This window comes from Oratosquilla oratoria, chromosome 5, assembly GCF_046742065.1.
Source record: "Oratosquilla oratoria isolate Oo_2021 chromosome 5, ASM4674206v1, whole genome shotgun sequence".
NCBI lineage: Eukaryota > Metazoa > Arthropoda > Malacostraca > Stomatopoda > Squillidae > Oratosquilla > Oratosquilla oratoria.
The window spans coordinates 1452501-1475000 of NC_134781.1; positions in this window are offsets into that span (position 1 = coordinate 1452501).

The window sequence follows — 22500 nt, forward strand, 5'->3', positions numbered from 1 at the left end:
GGAGGAGGACCAGGAGGAGGAGTAGGAGGAGGACCAAGAGGGAGAGGAGGAGGAAGACGAGGAGGAGGAGGAGGACGAGGAGGAGGAGGAAAACGAAGAGGAGGAGGACGAGGAGGAGGAGTAGGAGGAGGACCAAGAGGGGGAGGAGGAGGAGGAGGAGGAAGAAGACGAGGATGAGGAGGGGACGAGGAGGAGGACGAGAAGGAGGAGGACATGGAAGAAGACGAGGAGGAGGAAGAGGAGGTAGATGAGGAAGAGGGGGCGAGGAAGACAAGGAGGACAAGGAGGAGGAGGAGGAGGAGAAGGAGGAGGAAGAGGAAGAGGAAGAAGACGAGGAGGAGGAGGGGGACAAGGAGAAGAAGGGGGGACAAGGAGGAGAAGGAGGAGGAGGAGGAGAAGGAGATGGAAGAAGACGAGGAGGAAGAAGAGAGGGATGAGAAAGGGAAGAAGGACGAGGAGGAGGACAAGAAGGAGGAGGAGGAGGAAGAGGAGGAGGAGGAGAAGGACGAAGAGGAGAAAGAGGAGGAGGGGGAGGAGGGGGACGAGGAGGAGGAGGAGGAGGACGAGGAGGGGAAGGAGGAAGAGGGAGAGGAAGAGGAGGAGGAGGGGAGGAGGAGGAGGAGGACGAGGAGAAGGAGGAAGGGGAAGAGGAAGAGGAGGAGGAGGAGGTGCAACCCAGGTAAGCACGACACCCACAATACCCTCGTGAACACCTTGCACAAGGCAATCAGGACAAGTCATGGCAGAGTAGGACATTGCAGGCAGGACAAAGCAAGGTAGGACAAGGTAAGCTGGACAAGGCAGGGCAAGGTATGACAAGGCAAACAGGACAAGTGATGGCAAGATAGGACAAGGCAGGCAGGACAAGGTAGAACAAAATAGGCAGGTAAAAGTGGTGTATGTAATTACGAAGTGGAAACCAGATGGAAAGAAAAAGGAAATGAGGCATGTTAATGTGGAAATGAACGAGTTAGAGAAGAGAGAAATGATAGGAAAAGACTTATGTGGTGGACGAAATTGAAAAAAGTGGAGATGAAAACTTATATTTTATGAAAAGAGCGAATGGGAGTTCAAAGGTGAACAGTGCAATGGAAAAAGGGAACACGGAAGTCTATAATGCAGGGAAAACACACATACCCAGGCACGTACACATACACATACTCTCTCTCACACACACACACACACACACACACACACACACACACACACACACACACACACACACACACACACACACACACACACGCACACACACACACACACACACACACGTACACACACACACACATACACACATACTCACACACACACACACACACACACACACACACACACACACACACACACACACACACACACACACACACATATATACATATATATATACATATACAGGCACGTATACACACACATACACGCACGTATACACACACACACACACACACACACACACACACACACACACGCACACACACACACAAGTACGCATAAATACACACACATACACGCACGTACACACACACACATATACGCACGTACACAACACGTATACACGCACGTACACACACACACACACACACACACACAAACACACACACACACAAACACACACACACACTCACACACACACATACACACATACACACACACACACACACACACACACAAACACACACACACACACACACACACACACACACACACACACACACACACACACACACACACACACACACACACACACACACACACCAAAAAAATGTATTGTTTGCTATGAATCACAACAGATGATCCGCCCCCCACCATCTCCCCGTATTTATGGGTCTCTCTAACCTTCCAAATGCGCGCGCATACAAATACTATCTCTCATATCCATGCAAGTGGTGAAATTAATAACTCAGGGTTAAGACCACTAAGAGTGACGAAACCTTAAAGTAAACAAACAAATAAATGAATAAGTATATATATATATATATATATATATATATATATATGTATATATATACGTATATATATATATACGTATATATATATATATATATATATATATATATATCTATGTATATAATGGATCAAATAAACAGAAAAAAGTGAAACGACACAAGGAACAAGTCCATAGTATGTTTCTATTCAATTCTAACCAGTATAATTCCAGTACAATTCTAATACAATTACAATAGAATTCCAGAACAATTCCAATGCAATTCCAATACAATTCCAGCAGAAATCTAGTACAATTCTAATACGATTACAACACAATTCCAGTACAATTACTATACAATTTCAGTACAATTCCAATAAAATTCCAGTACAATTCCAGTAAAATTCTAATACAATTTCAGTACAATTCCAATACAATTCCAGTAGAATTCCAGTACAATTCTAATACAATTACAATACAACTCCATTACAATTACAGTACAATTCTAGTACAATTCCAATGGAATTCTAGTACAATTCCAGTACAATTCTAATACAATTACAATACAATTCCAGTACAATTCCAATACAATTCCAGTAGAATTCCAGTACAATTCTAATACAATTACAGTACAACTCCATTACAATTACAATACAATTCCAGTACAATTCTAATACAATTATAATACAACTGAAATACAGTTCCAGTACAATTCCAATACATTTCCAGTAGAATTCCGGTACAATTCTAATACAATTACAACATAATTACAATAGAGTTCCAGTACAATTCCAATGCAATTCCAACACAATATCAATACATCTACAATTTCTTTACAATCCCAGTACAATTCCAATACAATTCCAACAAAAATATCAAAGACTAAGTTCAGTGAAATTTATTTATTCGCCGGGTTGTCCGATATTCGATTCACGACTTACACGAATTATATGAAAGTCTAGGCGAACTATAGATACATATATACAAATAGATAACTATAGATATAGATATAAATGTACACAAATATAAATACAAATATGAATATAAATACATATATGAATATATGAATACATATAAGTATAGATATAAATATAGATATACAAATATAAATGCACATATATAAATACATGAATATATAAATATTAATATAGATACATAATTATAGATACAAATATAAATACAAATACATTCTTATCAACCATATCGCGATGCGGTAGGAGTAACCCTATTCATATGCAGTTAAATCATATAAATCTAGAGAAATATACGATGCATGAATTTGTGTAGATCCACATGTATGTGCATTAGAACATGTGTACACATACATACTATACATCTCCAAATGACATTAGGGGACAATGTAATGTGGGAGGAGGAGGAGGAGGAGGGGAGGAGTGGGTGGAAGAGGGGAAGGAGGAGGAGGGAAGGAGGAGGAGGGAAGGAGGAGGAGGGGGAGGAGGAGGGGAAGGAGGAGGGGAAGGAGAAGGAAGAGGAGAAGGAGTGGGAGGAGAAGGAGGAGGCGGAGGTGGGGGATGATACGAGGTAGTGGTGGCATAATGTAATAAAAGTTCACTGCAAGGAGAAAGCAACTTCAAAGTATGAACGAGGAATGAAGGGTTTCAGATGAAAGCGGAGCTGAAGTGGAAAAAGAAGAAAGGAAGGAAGAGGCGAGACACAAGAAAGGAGGAGGGAGAGGAGGAGAGTGAGGAGGAGAATGAGGATGAGAAAGAGGAGGAGGAAGGGAGAGGGAGGGGAGGGGTAGGGGAGGGGGAGGAGGAGAGGAAGGAGGACGGGGATGATGATGAGGAGGAGGAGGAGGAGGAGGAGGAAGAGAAGGAAGAGGAGAAGGAAGAGAAGGAGAAGGAGAAGGAGGAGGAGGAGGAGGAGAAGGAAGAGAAGGAGGAGAAGGAGGAGGAGGGGAGGAGAGGGAGAAGGAAGAGTGGGAGGAGGAGTGGGAAAGGAGGGGCGGAGGGTGAGAAGGAAGAGTGGGAGAAGGAGTGGGAGGAGGAGAAGAGGAGGAGGAGGGGAGAATGGGGAGGAGGGGAGGGGGAGGAGGAGAGGGAGGGAGAGGGGAGGGGCAGAAGAAGGAAAAGGGGGAGGAGGGGAACGGGTAGGAGGAGGGAGAGGAGGGGGAAGAAGAGCACGTGACTGATGATAATGCAGAGAGCAGGAGAATGGGAAGAGAACTGAAAGATAAAGAGAAACAGAAAACCGGTACATGAAAAACAGGAAAAGGTTGGCGGAAAAAATATCAGGAAAAAAAAAAATTGCACAAGCGAGGAGTACCTTGGTCGTGATGGGTTGTGGACTCGAGCCTTGGGGAAGCAGTTACTCGGTATGATTTAGAGGCAAGGGAGGGAGGGAAGGAAGGGAGGGAGGGAGGGAGGTAGGGAGAAAAAGAGAGAGAGAGAGAGAGAGAGAGAGAGAGAGAGAGAGAGAGAGAGAGAGAGAGAGAGAGAGAGAGAGAGAGAGAGAGGAAGAAGTGAGGGAGGGAAGGAGGAAGGGAGGGAGGAAGGGAGAAAGGAAGGGAGAAAGGAAGGAAGGAAGGAAGGAAGAAAGGAAGGAAGGGAGGAAGGAAGGAAAGAAGGAAGGAGGAAAGGAGGGAAGGAGGGAGGAAGGGAAGAAGGAAGGAAGGAAAGAAGGAAAGAGGGAAGGAAGGAGGAACGGAGGGAAGGAGGGAGGAAGGGAAGAAGGAAGAAAGGAAAGAAGGAAAGAGGGAAGGAAGGAAGGAAAGAAGGAAGGAAAATGGGAAGGAAGGAATGAAGGGAGTAAGGAAGGAAGGAAGGAAGGAAGAAATGTAAAAGTAAGGAAAGAAGGAAGGAATGAAGGAGGACGGAAGATGTAAGGGGCTCCAAGGAGGAATAGGAGGAAGGGGAGAAAGGAAGGGAGAAGAGAGAGAGAGAAGAGGAAGAATGAAAAGGAGAAATGGAGAAGAGAGAGAGAAAAGATGAAGAATGGGGAATAATGGGGATGCAGAGGGAATGGACATGAGGGAGAGTGTCATTGATGGAGGAGAAGTATGGGGGACGAGCGAAAAAAGAAGTACAAGATGAGACCCGTAGAAGCAAGTGTAGGAAAGTTCTGTAATTAGGACCACAGACGAAGAGGAAGGAAATGGAATGGAGGAAGAATCTGCCGTAAGATGTAAAGGATAAGGAGAAGTCTAGGTCGAAGGCGCATGTGATCGGAATGGAGGAGTAAGAGGAGGCCGAGGAGGAGGAGGGGAGGAGGGGAGGAGGAAGAGGAGGAGGAGAAGGTGAGGAGGAGGAGAAGGTGAGGAGGAGGAAGAGAAGGGGAGAAGGAAGAGAAGGGGAGCAGGAGGAGGGTAGAAAAGGAGAGGGAGGAGGAAAAGTAATAGGAGGATGATGAGGAATAGAAACAGGTGTGGAAGAAGGATGTGTGTGTGTGTGTGTGTGTGTGTGTGTGTGTGTGTGTGTGTGTGTGTGTGTGTGTGTGTGTGTGTGTGTGTGTGTGTGTGTGTGTGTGTGTGTGTGTGTGTGTGTGTGTGTACATGTATGTACCTATGTGTGTCCGTATTTATGTACGCATGTACGTATGTATGTACGTATGCATGCATGCATGCATACATGTATATATGTATGTATGTATGTATGTATGTATGTATGTATGTATGTATGTATGTTTGTATGTACCTATGTGTGTCCGTATTTATGTACGCATGTACGTATGTATGTATGTATGTATGCATGCATGCATGCATGTATGTATGTATGTATATATGTATGCATGTATGTATGCATGTATGTATGCATGTATGTATGTATGTATGTATGTATGTATGTATGTATGTATGTATGTATGCATGTATGTATGTATGAGTGTATGTATGTATGTATGTACTCGTATGTTTGTATGTTTGTATGTATGTATTCAAGGATGTATGTATGCATGTCTGTCTGTATGTATTTATGTATGTATGTATGTATGTATGTATGTATGTATGTATGTATGTATGTATGTATGTATGTATGTATGTATGTATGTATATATGTATGAATGTATGTATGTATGTATGTATGTATGCATTTCTTTTCCATCATCCCTCATCCATGTATCCTGAAAAGTCGACGAGGAATTCCTTCGACGCTGTAGTCGACGACAGTAAAAGTACAATAAGAAGAAAATCGTCAATAAGTGTTTATCTTAAACACGAAGAAAAAGGAGGAGAAGGAGGAGGAGGAGGAGGAGGAGAGGAGACGAGGAGGAGGAAAGGAAAGAAATGGCCAAGAAGAGAGAAAAATCGCGAGCAAAAGAGAGCTGCTCTACCATCATGGTGTCTCAGGAGGCTTAGGCGCTTCCTGAGAAAGATGATCTCATTGGGGAAGGAAAGGCAAGGGAAGGCAGGGCATGGGAAGGCAGGGCAAGGGAGGACAAGGGAAGGGAAGACAAGGTAAGGGAAGGGAAGCCAAGGCAAGGCAAGGGAAGTAAAGGAAAGATAAAGAAAAGGAAAGTAAGGAAAGGCAAGGGAAGGCAAGGGAAGGGTAAAGAAGGCAAGGGGAGGCAAGGGAAGGGAAGACGAAGTGAACGAATGGAATAAGGGAGAGGAAGCAATAGAGAAGGGAAAAGAAGGAAGGGATGGCAAGGATCACTGGGGAGGGAGGGAAGGAAGGAAGGAAGGAAGGAAGAGAAGACGAAGTGAACGAGTGGGAGAAGGGGGATGGAAGGGATGGGAAGGGAAGGGATGGGGAGGGAAGGGAATGGAAGGGAACGCAAGGGAGGGGAAGGGACGAGAAGGAGAAAGGATGGGAAGGAGAAAAGATGGGGAGGAGTAAAGATTGGGAAGGAGAGGATGGGGTGAGAGGAGAAGGGAAAGTAAAGGATGGGAAGGGAAGGGAAGGAAAAGAAAGGGAAGGGAAGGGAAGGGAAGGGAAGGAAAATAAATGGAAGGGAAGGGAAAGCAAGACAATGTGAGCGCGTAGGAGAAGAGAGGGGAAGGTATGGGAAGGGTGTGAGTCGTCTCCAAGTGGAAATATCAAAAAAAAAAATTGGACGGATTGCTTCAAGATTTTAATAAATTTCTAGTTTCGATATCCTGAATACATGTCAGTATGCATTAGATATCTAGCTCATAGCGGCATTAGAATAAGGTGAGGAGCCGTCGCTTTAGGGACTGTTAGGGGAAGCAACAGTCACCGTTGGGAACCGGAGAGGAGTGCGGGATTCGAACCCTCTATGGGCTTTAGGGACTGTTAGGGGAAGCAACAGTCACCGTTGGGAACCGGAGAGGAGTGCGGGATTCGAACCCTCTATGGGCTTTAGGGACTGTTGGAGGAAGTAACAATCACAGTTGGGAACCGGAGAGGAGTGCGAGATTTGAACTCACTATGCGCTTTTAGGACTGTTAGGGTAAGTAACGGTCACTGGTGGAAATCGAAGAGGAGTGCGGGATTCGAACGCACTATGACTTGTGCATGATGAAGTGAACGCCATCATTCTCCCTCACGAGAGAAATTACTGTACGTACACTTGCCATGCGCGCTTGTCGGCGACATGACAGGCTGGAGCGATACAGGTTCACAAATGAAAAACGGTTCACCCCGTCCGTTTTCTGCCTCCTCTGGCTTGCACAGAGAAGGAATGGGGAAGGGAAGACGAGAAAAGAAGAAGGGGAGGGAGGAGGGAAGACGAGAAAAGAAGAAGGGGAGGGAGGAGGTTAGACGAGGGAAGAAGAAGGTGAAGGAGGAGGGAAGACGAGGGAAGAAGAAGGAGAGGGAGGAGGGAAGACGGGGGAAAAAGAAGGGGAGGAAAGAAGAGGAAAAACGAGGGAAGAAGAAGGGGATGGAGAAGGGAAGACGAGGAAAGAAGAAGGGGAGGGAAGGGAGGGGGAGAAGACGTCCAGGCGTGAATATAATAACAGAATCTGGCGCTAAGGGTCTGCGAAGGAGATCCAAAACACAAACAATCCCTTCAAGAGGGTTCACATAAGGTAAGGTGAGGGTGTTGTTTTGGGTCGTGTCTTATGGTTTTCTTCGGCCGAGCTCCGGGGGAAGGTGTTGTGTGTGTGTGTGTGTGGGGGGGGTGATGTCGTCGCCGAGGGAAGAAGCTTCATGAGAGTAGGATCGAGAGCCAAACGGTTGATAGCAGCAACGGCGAAGAAGAATGTGAAGAGTAAGAGAAAGAAGAAGAGGAAGAGGAAGAAAAGGAAGAGAAAGAGAAAGAGGAGGAAGAAGAGGAGGAGGATGGAGATGAAGAAAAATAGGAGGAAGAAGAAGAAGGGGAGGAAGAAGAGGAAGAAGAGTATGAAGATTAAGAGGAAGAAGAGGTGGAGGAAGAGAAAGAAAAGGAAGAAGAGGAGGGGCAAGAAGAAGAAGAAGAAAAAGAAGAAGAAGAGGAGAAGGAGGAATAAGAAGAAAAGAAGATGAAGAAAAAGAAAAATAAGAAGAAGAAGAAGAAGAAGAAGAAGAAGAAGAAGAAGAAGAAGAAGAAGAAGAAGAAGAAGAAGAAGAAGAAGAAGAAGAAGAAGAAGAAGAAGAAGAAGAAGAAGAAGACAACAACAACATTCCGTCGTGTCGCTCGGTCAGTCGAACTACAGCTGTACCTCAGGGTACTGGGAGGAACTGTTTCCTTCGTTGTTAACATTGTTTACTATTCCTTTCTGTAGTTTTGTATTTCGTTTCTCACTTCTATTTTCTTTTCCTCACTGTCTTTATGTAAGTTAGTCGCTCACAATATTTTTTTGTAGGAAGACCCTTTGCTTCCGGTCATCTTAATTAGCCAAATTCCATTACTCTGTTCAATAGAGGGGAATTAAAACTGAAATTAAATTTTCCTTCTTTTCTTCCCGAATAGTAATACACTTGGCTATCTAAATTACACCAAGGGACTCCCAACTGGAATCCTCAATTTAATCACTAGGTCAGTTTGCACTGACGTCATGATTTCTTTAGTCCAATGTACCTCCCATAAGGACGTAGCTTTACTCCCATGAACCAATTGGTTTTTCTCCTCCTCCACCCTTTCTCCAATCAGAAAGACTGTTACAAACGCCTTAAGCAATAGTGCTTGCTCAAGCAATCTCGAAATCAATGTATCACTGGCTTAGTTTATATATTATTACATCAGCACAATACAGCAATGAAATCGGGTCCCTAGCTGTTGTTTGTAAACTTTAGACAAGGAGCGAGATTATGCAACTCCTTCGCCTCCTGCTGTTGTTTACCAAACATCCAACTCATAAAGATGAAATTCTCGCCACCTACCCCTTATCTACCTTACTTGTCTACCTTTATCTACCAGCCTCTTACAGGAACTGATCGTCATTGCCATCGTAGTCGGTGTCTGCGTAGGCGCCGGGGTTATGGATAACAGTTGGCGCCGATGTGTCAGTAGTCTCAGAGCCTAAAGGCAGTTATCACATTGGGCTTCAACGGGCATCACCAGCACCAACAGTTGAGAGTTCGTTTTATTAAAAACGACTTCGGTTACAATATTTCATTTTTTAGATATCCAAAATCAAATTACCTTTCCGTCATACATAGCAAAGCTGAATGATGAATTAAGAGATGGTTAACCTACACGAATGTTAGACATACTATTGAAATGTTCTTGGAGAAGTCTAGATTTCTGTAAACAAAGTCATATTCTAGTTATTCAAATGAAGGTCGTAGGCACATCCACAATAACGACCGAGAAAAGCAAAGGGCTTACCACCTGGCTGATAGGTGGGAGGGAGGATGGGAGAGAGGAGGAAGAGGGTGGGAGAAACAGAGAAAGGAAAATAAAAGGAGTAAAGAAAACGAGATAAAGAAACACAAACACACACACACACACAAACACACACAGACACACACACACACACACACACACGCACACACACACACACACACACACACACACACACACACACACACACACACACACACACACACATGTATATATATATATATATATATATATATATTTATATATATATAATGTATGTATACAAATACATACACACACATATACATACACACACACACACACACACACACACACACACACACACACACACACACACACACACACACACACGTCAAGCTCTAAACATGTTGACAAACCGAAAAATACATAAATCAGATAACAAAATAAATAGAAAATATAAATCCGTATGAGGGAAGTGTGTGTGTGTGTGTATGTGTGTGTGTGTGTGTGTGTGTGTGTGTGTGTGTGTGTGTGTGTGTGTGTGTGTGTGTGTGTGTGTGTGTGTGTGTGTGTGTGTGTGTGTGTGTGTGTGTGTGTGTGTGTGCGTGCGCATATGTGGTTGCGTTTTTGTGCAATTCGTCATTATTTTAATCACGTGGTAGACACGTGATCAACAGCTATTACCCACATATGTCGCGAGCTATGGGTAATGGTGTGATCCCGCGCACGCACGCTCATACACACATTCACACATATACATACGCGCGCGCACACATGCACACACACACACACACATACACACACACACGCACACACACGCACACATACACACAAACATACACGCACACACATAAAGAGGTCAATGCTCAAGAGACAGTAGCGGCTTGCAGTTGTGATGCTTTTCAAAACTTGAGCGAGGCTCGATCTCGGTTCCGCTGATATGGTTGCCCGGGACACTAACCACACCAGCAAGCCTCTCTCTGTGTGTGTGTGTGTGTGTGTGTGTGTGTGTGTGTGTGTGTGTGTGTGTGTGTGTGTGTGGGTGTGTGTGTGTGTGTGTGTGTGTGTGTGTGTGTGTGTGTGTGTGTGTGTGTGTGTGTGTGTGTGTGTGTGTGTGTGTGTGTGTGTGTGTGTGTGTGTGTGTGTGTGTGTGTGTGTGTGTGTGTGTGTGTGTTTTCGGAAAGTACAAAGATGTAAGCTGTACGCTGAAGACTTCTTCCCAGCCAATGAAGGAACTGAACAAGAGGTCGAATTTGCTAAGGGCGACGAAAATATGCGAAAGGGAAAAACAAGTGTTTTGTTTTCATTAAGAAGAAAACAAAATCGCACACACCATTTCCATTTTTCTGAATACCGTTCACGAGTCTGCTGGGTCGGAGCAAATTGAAACTTTGTTTCCAACATTTTGGTCCCAACTTTGCTTAGCGTAACAAAGAACGAAGTGCCGAAATGAATACCCGGATCCCGCCGACCGATGCCGAAGACCGATGCCTCTGCTGCTGAGGTTCCCATTACAGCCGAGAACTATGACGCCGACAGAGACGAGGACAAACACGGACAGACACGGACTAGGACAAGGACACAGACAAGGACAAGGACAAGAACACAAACAAGAGAAAACATACACACATACATACACACACATAATTACACACACGTACATACACACACACACGCACGCGCGCGCACACACATACACTCACATACATACACACACGTACATATACATACGCACACACATACAGTACAAACACGTACATACATGCACACACACATACTTACACACACGTACACACACACACGCATACACACACGTACATACACACACACACACACACACACACACACACACACACACACACACACACACACACACACACACACACACACACACACACACACACACACACACACACACACACACACACATGCATACACACACACACGGTTCCAGTTCCAATCGTCATGCAGCCATGCAAAATCAAAATTTATATTTTCGCATCTTTCGATTTGTCCAGCCGCGGTCTCGCTGTCATCACCGGGACGACAACGACAGCGGACAGACAGACAGGCAGATAGATAGACAGAGAGACAGACAGAGAGACAGACACAGCCAGAGGCAGACAGACAGATAGACAAACAAACAAGCATAGACAGATAGACAGAGACATACAAAGACAGAGAGACATACAGACAGAAAGACAGAGGCAGACAGGCACAAATAGACAGAAAGACAGATAGACATACAGAGACAGACAAACAGCCATAGGCAGACAGACATAGACAGAATAACAGTGGCAAACAGATAGACACAGACATAAAAACAGAGACAGAAAGACAGACAGAGACAGGCAGACATAGACATAAAGACAAACAGAGACATACAGAGACAAAGTCAGAGGCAGACAGACAGACATAGACAGAAGAACAGATGCATGCACAAAGACAAAGACAGAAGGACAGGCAGACAGAAAGACAGATAGAGACAGACAGACAGGCATAAAGACACAGAGACACAGACAGACACAGAACCATAGACAGACTGACAAAGTTGTGGAAGACCTGCAACATTGATCTTGCAAGCATAACAACAGAGGCAACATGGACATAGATAAAAAAAAATCTGACAATACCAACAAAACACAGACTCCAACAAAGTGTGATGAATAATATAGAAAAAGAGAGAAAGCGAAGGAAAAGGCAAAAGTGCAGATCATCACAAAGGAGACGGGATGAAAAGGTCAAAAAGGAAAAAGGGGGAAAGATTTGCGATGCACATGCAAAAGAAACAAAAGGGAATAAAGAGCGGCATATGCGAAGGACGGGGGTAAATGGGAAGAGAATATGGGAGAAAAATATAGAGAGAGGGGAAGGGAAAGGCAGGAGGGGGGAGGAGGAGGAGGAAGAGGAGGAGGAGGAGAAAGAAGAGGAGGAAGAGGAAGAGGAGGAAGAAGAAGAAGAGGAGGAGGAAGAGGAGTAGGAAGAAGAAGAGGACAAGGAGGATGAGGACGAGGAGGAGAAAGAAGAGGAGGAGGAAGAGGAGGAGGAGGAGGAAGAGGAAGAAGAAGAGGTGGAGGAGGGGGAAGAGGAGGAGGGGAAGAAGAAGAGATGGAGGAGGAAGAGGAAGATGAGGAGGAAGAAGAGAAGGAAGAGGAGGCGAAGAAGAAGAAGGAGGAGGAGGAGGAGGAGGAGGAGTGGAAGGGAATAAAGAGCGAAGAGATTATGGTCGGGAAGAAACAGAAAAAGCCGAAGAAGACGAAAAAACAGAAGCAGAAAAAGCAGAAGCGGAAGACAAAAAAGAGAAAAAAAATAAAAAAGACAAAAAATATATTATGGAGGAAAAGGAGAAACACATATGAAGGAAGAAGATGCGGAGGAAGAGGAGAAGGAAGAAGAAGAGAAGGAAGAAAAAGTATAGTCGGAGGAGGAAGAAGAAAAGGTAGAGTAGAAGATGAGGAAGAAGAGGTAGAGTAGGAAGAGGAGGAAGAGGTAGATCAAGAAAAGGAAGAAGAAAATGTATAGTAGGCGGAGGAGAAAGACGAGGAAAAAGATTTGAAATGTAGGAAAAATCTTAAATAAAAATTTGTGAAAATGGAGGATAATGGATGAGAATAAGGACTGCGTAAAGGGAAGAAAGTGGAGGAGGAGTGGGAGGAGGAGGAGGGGAGGAGGAGGAGGAGAAGGAGGAAGAGGAGGGGGAGAAGGAGGAGGATGTGGAGGAGGAGGAGGAGGAGGACGAGGAGGAGGAGGTGGAGGAGGAGGAGGTGGAAGAGTAGGAGGAGGAGGAAGAGGAGGAGAAGGAGGTGGGTGATGTGGAAGAGGAGGAGGACGAGAAGGAGGAGGAGGAGGAGGTGGAAGAGCAGTAGGAGGAGGAAGAGGAGGAGAAGGAGGTGGGTGATGTGGAAGAGGAGGAGGAGGACGAGGAGGAGGAGGAGGAGGAGGTGGTGGAAGAACAGGAGGAGTAGGAAGAAGAGGAGGAGAAGGAGGTGGAGGATGTGGAAGAGGAGGAAGATAAGGAGGAGGAGGTGGAGGAAGAGGGGGAGGAAGAGGATGAGGAAGAGGAAGCCTCCTCGCCTCGCCGCGAGGGGAGAGGAGAGTGATAGACGAGTCCAAACAGATGTAAACAAGGTGGTGGCCCTGGCATCAAAGAGCCACGGCGCGCGGACGGTCAGGTAGGTGGGGGACCCAGGTTTCCTACTGGGCTACCTCGAGAGTGACCCCACGACGGCTCAAAGAGTGGTCCTTGGGCGGTCTCAGGGTCTCCAGGAATCCCTAAGACAACCGCAAGCCAAGTCAAGACGAGACTCGAACTCGTGACACTTGGACTAAGGGTGCACTTACACCGGTTCAACTTTTCGTGCCCACAGGAGGCATGCGCCTATTTCATGGAGAGGCAAGCAGAGGCATGCCTCTGCGCAAGAGGAGGCATGCCTCAAACCTGTGCGCATAGGCCAATGTGCACGCACGCACGTAGGCGCAAATGTCTCCCCATCCCACCCCAGCCACCATTTGATATACACGTGTTTACTCTATTGCCAGTATGGCGGATTGGTCAAACGAAAATAAAAATATTAACTTTATTGAGGATTATCGTTCCTTTACTTGTCTGTGGAAGGCTAACTCCGATAATTATAAAGACAGGGTCAAACGGAGTGATGCCCTGCTGTTCCTAAAAGCTAAATATGATTTAGGGACGTCAAAGGCAGTCCTAAACAAAATAAAATGCTTTCGGTCGTACTTCCGACGAGTACACAAGGACTACATGACCCAGCACTCACGCCTTTTCCTTCGATTTCGTCTTTGTCTCAAAATAACACCAGCTGCGGCAGCAGCAACTGCTTGGTCGAGAGCAGACGTGTTGACGACTGCTTCACTCTCGGTGTGAACAGAAACAGGCATGCGCACAAAGGCATGCGGCTATGTCATGCGTGAGCGTGCGTATTCCATGCGGAGAAGCATGCGTAGCCGCACGGCAACCAGGGGCAAGACGGTGTAAACGCGTCTTAACGATAACTTTGTGAGTTTTACTGGTTATGAGTGGGCGGACTCGTAGATTCAGAGGTTCCTCGTGGTCAGACCCCGTGGGAGTGGAATGAACGTGCGGGCGGGAAAGGAAGAGAAAAGGGGAGAAAAAAGAGAAAAAGGAGGAAAGGGGGAAAAGCAGAAGGAGAAGGAAGAGAAGTAGCAACAGCAAAGGGCCCAGACTTCATCGCATCCCATGCCACAAAGGTTCGACCTCAGTCTAAAACCCCCCCCCCCCCCCGAGGACTCCAGGCCAAGCTCCTCCTCACTCTAGGGAGGACCGTCCTCTTTGTCTCTCAGTCGAGGCGGAGCGCTCATTCTTATCCTTGCAGAGCCTGTCAATGGGTCAATGGGCCGATGGGGCAAACCCGCTTGCTTCCAAACCTTCCCACCTGTTGCCTGAAGGTGGAAAACAGAGCGACACAACATTGGTTGTAACCTCGGACACATTCGAACTCGCACCGAAAAGAGAAACCGTGGTAAAATTCGAACGCTCTCCCGCGAAGTGAAACCTCGGGCAAGTTCGAACTCAACCCCACCCCAACCCTCGAAAGAGAAACCTTAGACAAGCTCTTAAAAAAAAAAGTTCGAACTCACAAGAAAAAAAAAAAAAAATTGGTCAAGTTCGACAGCAATTTCGAACATCCCCAAAAATGACATGTCCGAATTCTCCCCCTCCAAAAAAAGGACAACTTCGAACTCCCCCCCCAAAAAAAACAAGTCCGAACCCCTCGCCCCAAAAAGAGAAACTTTGTACAAGGTCGAACTCCCCCACCCCTGCCCCAAAGAGAAATCTTGGACAAATTTTAACCCCCCCCCCCAAAAAAAAAAAAATAAGACGTTTGATCCCCCCCCCTACGAAGACACAAACCTTGAACAAGGTCAGATGCTCCCCCCACCCCCATTTTGCGGACCCTTCTTTTTGTATTCCTTCCAGGGTGAAAATACTCACTAGCCTCCTGTACCCAGCAGTTCCCCTTGGTCCACGTACCTGGAAAGACAGAAAAAGGAAACTATAAAACCGGGGACTAAACTCTTAATATCGTAAAAAGCCTCGTTTACACGGGGCAAGTTGAGAGACAAGTCAAGTGTGCAAGTTATTTGAACTGGAGAGGAAAGCTAGTAAGTATTTGTTCACACAGGCCCCTTGTCAATGACTTGGCTTGTGTGAACATGTACTTGCTCGCTTTCCTCTTCAGTTCAAGTAACTTGCACACTTGATTTGCCTTTCAACTTGCCCCGTGTATACGAGGCGCTAGTGCTATCTGTAAATCAGCTTACCCGGCAAGTAAGTGTTGACATTAGGATAGTTTGGAGTCAAGTTGATTAACTCTTCATTGACATTGGGCAAGTATAGGGCTAGTTTACAAGTCGCTAGCACTAGCGGCTGCTAAACTAGTCCCGTGCCAACGAGGCTTGACACATAAACATGAATACTATCAACCTCGTTATGAGCTTATTAGCACCTGCACCTCAAACAAGAAATCACGTGCTGGTCTCGCATTCGCTGAGTTGTGGGATCGAATCCCGCACTCCTCTCCAATACCCAGCAGTGACTGTTCCTTACCTGCCGCAACAGTATGGGCAAAGGTGACGGGTTTGGCCGAAGCTACTAAGCCCCTTCTGGCGTAGGCTCCTCGTCTTCTCAAAAAACATATACTTGGACAGTGTGGGCCTTGCAGGATTAAGCCACGTTTACACGGGACAAGTTTGAGAAGCAAGTCGTGTGCAAGTTCCTTGAAATGGAGAGGAAAGCGAACAAGTACATGTTCACACTGGCCAAGCCAGAGGCAAATAGCCTGTGTGAACATATATTTGCTCGCTTTCCTTTCCAGTTCAAGTAACTTGCACACTTGACTTTCCTCTCAACTTGCCCCGTATAAACAAGGTTTGAGTAACGAAGCGAGTGAGAACGCTCAGTGATAATCACCATGGGAAATCGGCAGCTAGTCCCTAAGCATGACACTCTGACCATCGCAAGGGAAAGGGGATTAGCGGAAGGGAAGGTGAAATGCAAGAAGTGAAATGGTGAAGGGGTTGGGGGGTATGTAGGCGAAGGAAACGAACCCCGGGCCTAGCATGCGTGTATCAGGTTCCCGGGGCGACATTGGTACATTGACACAAGATGGAGCTCAAAAGCATGTGTCTATAATGCAATAATGCAAACTACACCACATGGGGTAGGAGGGTGGATGGGGAGGAGAGGAGGTGGGGGAGGAGGGGAAGTGGGGGAGGAGGGAGGAAGGGGAGGAGGAAGGAGGAAGAAGGAGGAGGAAAGGGGTGAGGGGGAGGAGGGGAGGTGGGGAAAGAAAGGAGAGAAGGTGGGGAGGAGGGGAGGAGGGGGTGTAACGGGGAACGGGAGTGCACAGAGGGAGAAGGAGAGGGGGAAGGGTGGAAGAGGAGAAGGGGGTCGGAGAGATAAGGATTAGGGGTTGGGGATGGAAGCAGACACTGGAAACTTGGTAGATAAGAACCTGCTGGAGCAATGAAGAACAAAAGAGAACGGGAGTCGGGACGAAAGAGAGAATAAGACAGACGAAGGCATAAGAAAAGAATAAACTAAGAAACTAGAGAATTGCGGATAGAGAAAGACAAAAATATAGATAAAAAGAAAGAAGACAGACCATTGGAAGAGAGGAAGACTGTAGAGAGGGTGAAGGTAAAGAAGGGGAGAGGATGTACAATACAACTGTCCGTGGTGTCGTATGACTGGAAAAAAAAAATGGGGGTAAGGGGCAAGCAGCATCCAGGAGTGAAATTCGAACCAGCGTTATGGAAAAAAAAAAGGGGGAAGGCAGAGCAAGAATGGAGGCTGTTGGCTCAAGTAGGCCGGAGCCGAACCGGGACGGAGTGGGACAACTGTCTATTGCTGGCGGAGGGGGAGAAGACAGGAGGGGGTGAGGGGGGAGTGAGGGGAGTGATTGCGGAGGCATGAGGAGGGGAGGTGGTTTGGAACTGAAGCAGCATAGGTACCAGTAAGTAGGGAAAGAAATAATGACAGCTGGAGTGGTGGTAGTGGTGGTGGTGGTGGTAGTGGTAATGGTGGTAGTGGTGGCAGTAGTGGTGATGATAGTGGTAGTGGTAGCAGTAATGGTGATGATAGTGGTAGTGGTAGCAGTAGTGGTGGTGGAAGTAATGATGACGGTAATATTAACTGTGTTATGATGAGAAAGGACATAAAATTACAAGGCGATGATACACACATGCTTATATCTATGAGGAGTCGACGAGTGTATACACATGTGTGTCTGTACAATACTTACAGGAACCAAAGACGCTTATACACGCTCATCGGTATACACTTATTGGTAAAAGTGTAAAGTTCACTATCTGGTTTACTGGGGAAGAAAAGTGTATGTTCTTCTTCTTTTTCTTCAAGTACCTCGAAACCTGGATTCAAATAATTCCACACGTTTGCTGTTTTCTGCTGATGAAATGTTGGAACTCCATAATTGGCTACAACTATCTCCATATTCTACTCAACTTCATATTCTTGTTTTTCGCACCCCCTCACTCCCTTCCTACCCTCCTCTCCCCTTTCCCCCTCCCCCTTTTTCTCACTTCCACCTTTTCCTTCCCTTCCTCTTTTTCTCACCTCCCCCTTTTCCTCACCTTCACCTTTTCCTCACCTCACCCTTTTCCTCACCTCCACCTTTTCCTCACCTCCACCTTTTCCTCACCTCCACCTTTTCATCACTTCCACCTTTTCCTCACCTTCCCCTTTTCCTCACCTCCACATTTTCCTCGCCACCTTTTCCTCACCTCCACCTTTTCCTCCCCTCCCTTTTTTCATCACTTCCACCTTTTCCCCACTTCCCCCTTTTCCTCGCCTACCTCCCTTCCTCCTCCTCCTCCCCCCTCTCTGTCCTCCCTCCCTCCTTCCTCCTCCCTCTCTGTCTCTCCTTCTCCTTCCTCCCTCCCTCCCTCCCTCCCTCCCCCTCCTCCCCTCTCTCGCTCTCTCTCTCTCTCATTTTATTTCATTTTTTATTTCACTGTTTGAGCGACTGATTGAACTCCTGTGCATTTTACATCAACTTCGCTTAGTCCACCGATACATTTGTTGTTGCCGACCCAGCAGACTTTACGATATTTACAAGAAAATTCACGTGAAACACTTGTTGTTTAAGCTCATACTTTACCTCTGGTGGGTTATTTCCCTCGATTAATGATCTTCTCGAACTCGGGCAGTTAGTTGCATTCAACTAATCCTCCTCGTTTCTCATCCTCCACTTTCTTTTAACGATACATTGCCTGTTTTCTTGTTTACACAAACCACTTCATTCTAGCGCTCTGTACCAACATTCTTCTAGTTTATTCTCATTTCTTGACTTTAATTTCTCTCAATATCCATCACACAGGAGTCACGATATATATATACTGTTGCATTCTTGTACACACAAGCCACTTGATTGTGGCAGTATGTACTGTCACGATCAAAAGTCTTAACCCACGTTACAGATCTCACACAGTCTTCAGCCCGAAAACGTTTCCTGCAGCCCAGAAACGTTTTCTGGGATTACCTGGATAGTAGAGGTGAGGAGCTTATGCCAGGAGGCGCTGAGTAGCAGCGCTTTAGGGACTGCTGATACAGGTAACAAACAGTCACTGCTTGGAATCGGTAAGGAGTGAGAGATTCGAACCCACAACCAAGCGAACGCGAGACCAGCATGCTTCCTATTACAAGTTGATATCTGACCTGCATTTTTTTTTTTTTTTTTTTTTTCTTTTTCAGCCCGGAAACCTCTCCTTGCCTCCGCAAGGTAACCACTATCAGCATGTAGTACAACTCTAGACTCTTCCATGGAGACGTGAAGGCGAGAGCAACGCATCCATACAGAAGCTTGGTAGGAAGCTTAAGCTATGTTTTTTGAACTTGCTGGCAGTCTGATATACTGTTTTGTCCACGTTTATGAGCTCGAAAAGAAGAATCATCATTTTTCAATGCTCCAAAACCGCCTGTGGCGTCATCGGAAGCATGCTGGTCTAGTTTTCACTTAATTGCAGGTTCGATTCCCGCACTCCTCTCCGATTCCCAGCAGTGACTAATACCTGCCCCAACAGTCCCTAAAGCGAATAATAGAGCAAAAGTGACGGCTTTGGCCCCAGATACTCAGCGTCTCATGGCGTAGGCTCCTTACCTTAAACCATTCGTCTAGGGGAAGTCAGAAAGTCAGTGTATGCCTCAAAGGAGAACTGAGGCCCAAAGTTCCGACTTTAGAAGCAATAGCATTGCACAGTAGATCTGTGGATGCCAGAAAACCACGCAAGTATTTAGACGGGTACTTAGGCAGGGACAGACAGATAGGTAGACAGGTAGAAAACCAAGAAAGACAGACAGACATAGATAGGCAGACAGACATACAGACAGACAGGCAGGCAGACAGACAGATAGGCAGGCATCTCATCCCCGGCCCGGCAGACCGAGGGACGCGAGTACTGGCCGATCCATCTTCACCGCGTCACACTTATTTAGCCTCTCTGGGCCATTTGCACCCAGAACTGTGGCTCAGGCTTCGAGTGCGTTTTCTCCCTCCTTTTTTTTTTTTTTTTTCTCTGCAGACCTTGCCCATTCATTGCGCCCCTCTCCCTCATTCCTCCCCCTCCCCCGTCAGCCATCCTTTTCCTCAACTGTTCGCTTGCTTCCCTCGAGGATTTAGCCCCTTCTCACCTAAAGAGCACGCCTCAGATGAATCATTATCTAACATTAATAGACGGATTTTTTTTCACCCATTCACTCTGTGGGACGTCATTAATGAAGAAATACACTGGCTCCTTCCAGAATGAAAACCTATACGTGATACAAACGAGTCGAGTGTTCGAAGACATTGGTAAGACGAACTGAAGAATCCCACTATCGGAGAAAAGAAGGCTGTACGAAGGTCCTTATATTACGATCACTGTCTTTGATCCTCTTCAGGCATTTGTGTAACCACAGTGAAGGGAACGCGTTCACCGAAGCATCGTCCGTTTGTTCTCGCCACAACGAAAGAACAAAGGTAACCAAGACCTATTTGTGACGCAGGAGACGACTGGAAGTATTAACACACCCGAATAACCTTTGCTAAATTAACATAGACAAGGAAATAGTGGAGTGCGTGGAAGACGACCACTTGGACGACCTAGAGAAGACTGGAGGAGATGCGTTGAAGAAGATGTCCTGATATGCAGAATAGAACCAAGAGAATGGAAGGAGGGGGTGGCACAGGACAGAAAGACAGATATGGCGAGACGCTTCAAAAGCGGTTATGGGTCACCAAGTGGCCCGAAGACCAGCGGAGTCAGAGTAAGAGTAAGGAAGGAAATAACACACACCTGGAATGTCGCACCCGACTGGCATACATGTTTTCACAATGAATTTATTCTCATCCTCCACTACCCATGCTCCACAGAAGACTAAATTGAAGAAAGAGGGTGGGGGCCTACGCCAGGAGGCGCTGAGTGGCTGCGGTCAAAGCTGTCACCATTGCCTTATGCGTTTGGACTGTTGAGACAGGGAACTAACAGTCACTGCTGGGAATCGGAGAGGAGTGCGGGATTCGAACCCACAACTGAGCGAGTGCGAGACCAGCATGATTACGATTACGCCACCTGCGCACTTTAAGTTGAAAACTAGTAAGTTATTGTACGTGTTGATATGACGAAATTAGAATGAAAAAAAATGACATCGTGAGACTGAGTGACCTGAAAAATTTGTCTAAGAAAATAAATCTGGAGAAATATACACCCGCATGTTGGCCAACATGAACAATTACACAAACACACAAACGCACAGAAAACGCAAGCGGCGTAAACCAATACGCGTGAACACCTCCTCCTCCTCTTCCCTCCTCCATCCACCTCCTCCTCTTCACCCCCCCCCACCAGCCCCTCCCATTCCATCCTTTTGATGCCCACAGAGTAATCGCCTTTACTTTCGGGGTCTTTTCAGAGCGAAGCTCACCTCCTAGGGCTCTTTCTTTCTACTCCTCCTCCTCCTCCTCTTCATTATTATTATCATGGTTAATCTTGTCACACCCACATTTCGTAGAAAATTCTTCCTCCTCTTCCTCCTCGTTCATTCAATTTATATTTCTTGTCATTTCATGTTTCAATCTCGTTTCCTCCTCCTCTCTTTTCTTCCACCTCTCTCTTCTTTCTCCTCTCTTCCTCCTTTCTCTTCTTCTTCCTTTCTCTTCTTCCTCCTCGCTCTTCTTCCTCTTCTATCTTCTTCCTCCTCTCTCTTCTTTTTCTTCCCTCTTCTTCCTCCTCTCTTTTTCCTCCTCTCTTTCTTCTTCCTCCTCTCTCTTCTTCCTCCTCTCCCTTCATCCCCCTATCTCTTCTTCCTCCTCTCTCTTCTCCTAGTCCTCCTCCTTCGTCAGAGTACCATTACTTGTCAATTCATGTTTATGTCAAGTTTCCTCCTCCTCCTCTTCCTCCTTTTCCTCCTCCTCCTTCATCTGAGTACCATTACTTGTCATTTCATATTTCTATCTAGTTTCCTCCTCTTATTCCTCCTCCTCCCTTTCCTCCTCTCTCTTCTTCCTCCTCCTCCTCCTCCTTTATCCAAGTACCATTACTTGTCATTTCATATATGTATCTAGTTTCCTCCTCTTATTCCTCCTCTTTCTCCTCCTCCTCCCCCTCCTCCTGCAAGACAACCTTCGAGTCAAACCGAATTTCATTCTCCGCCCTTTTTTTCTGTTTTTCCTCATTAATCACTTGAGGAGCGCAGCGCTTTACAGATTTCCTGTTTGACGCAACGGCTAACGATCTTGTTAGCATTTTACGGAAAGGTTCAGATCTTCCTAATGGGCTCCTACGACCAACCGTATAACCTCACATGTAGGCTTGCACAGGAATGCCTTCCCTGAATAAAGTCGCCTACCGATACGCAAAGCATTCATATTTTATAAAATATATATACAAATATATAT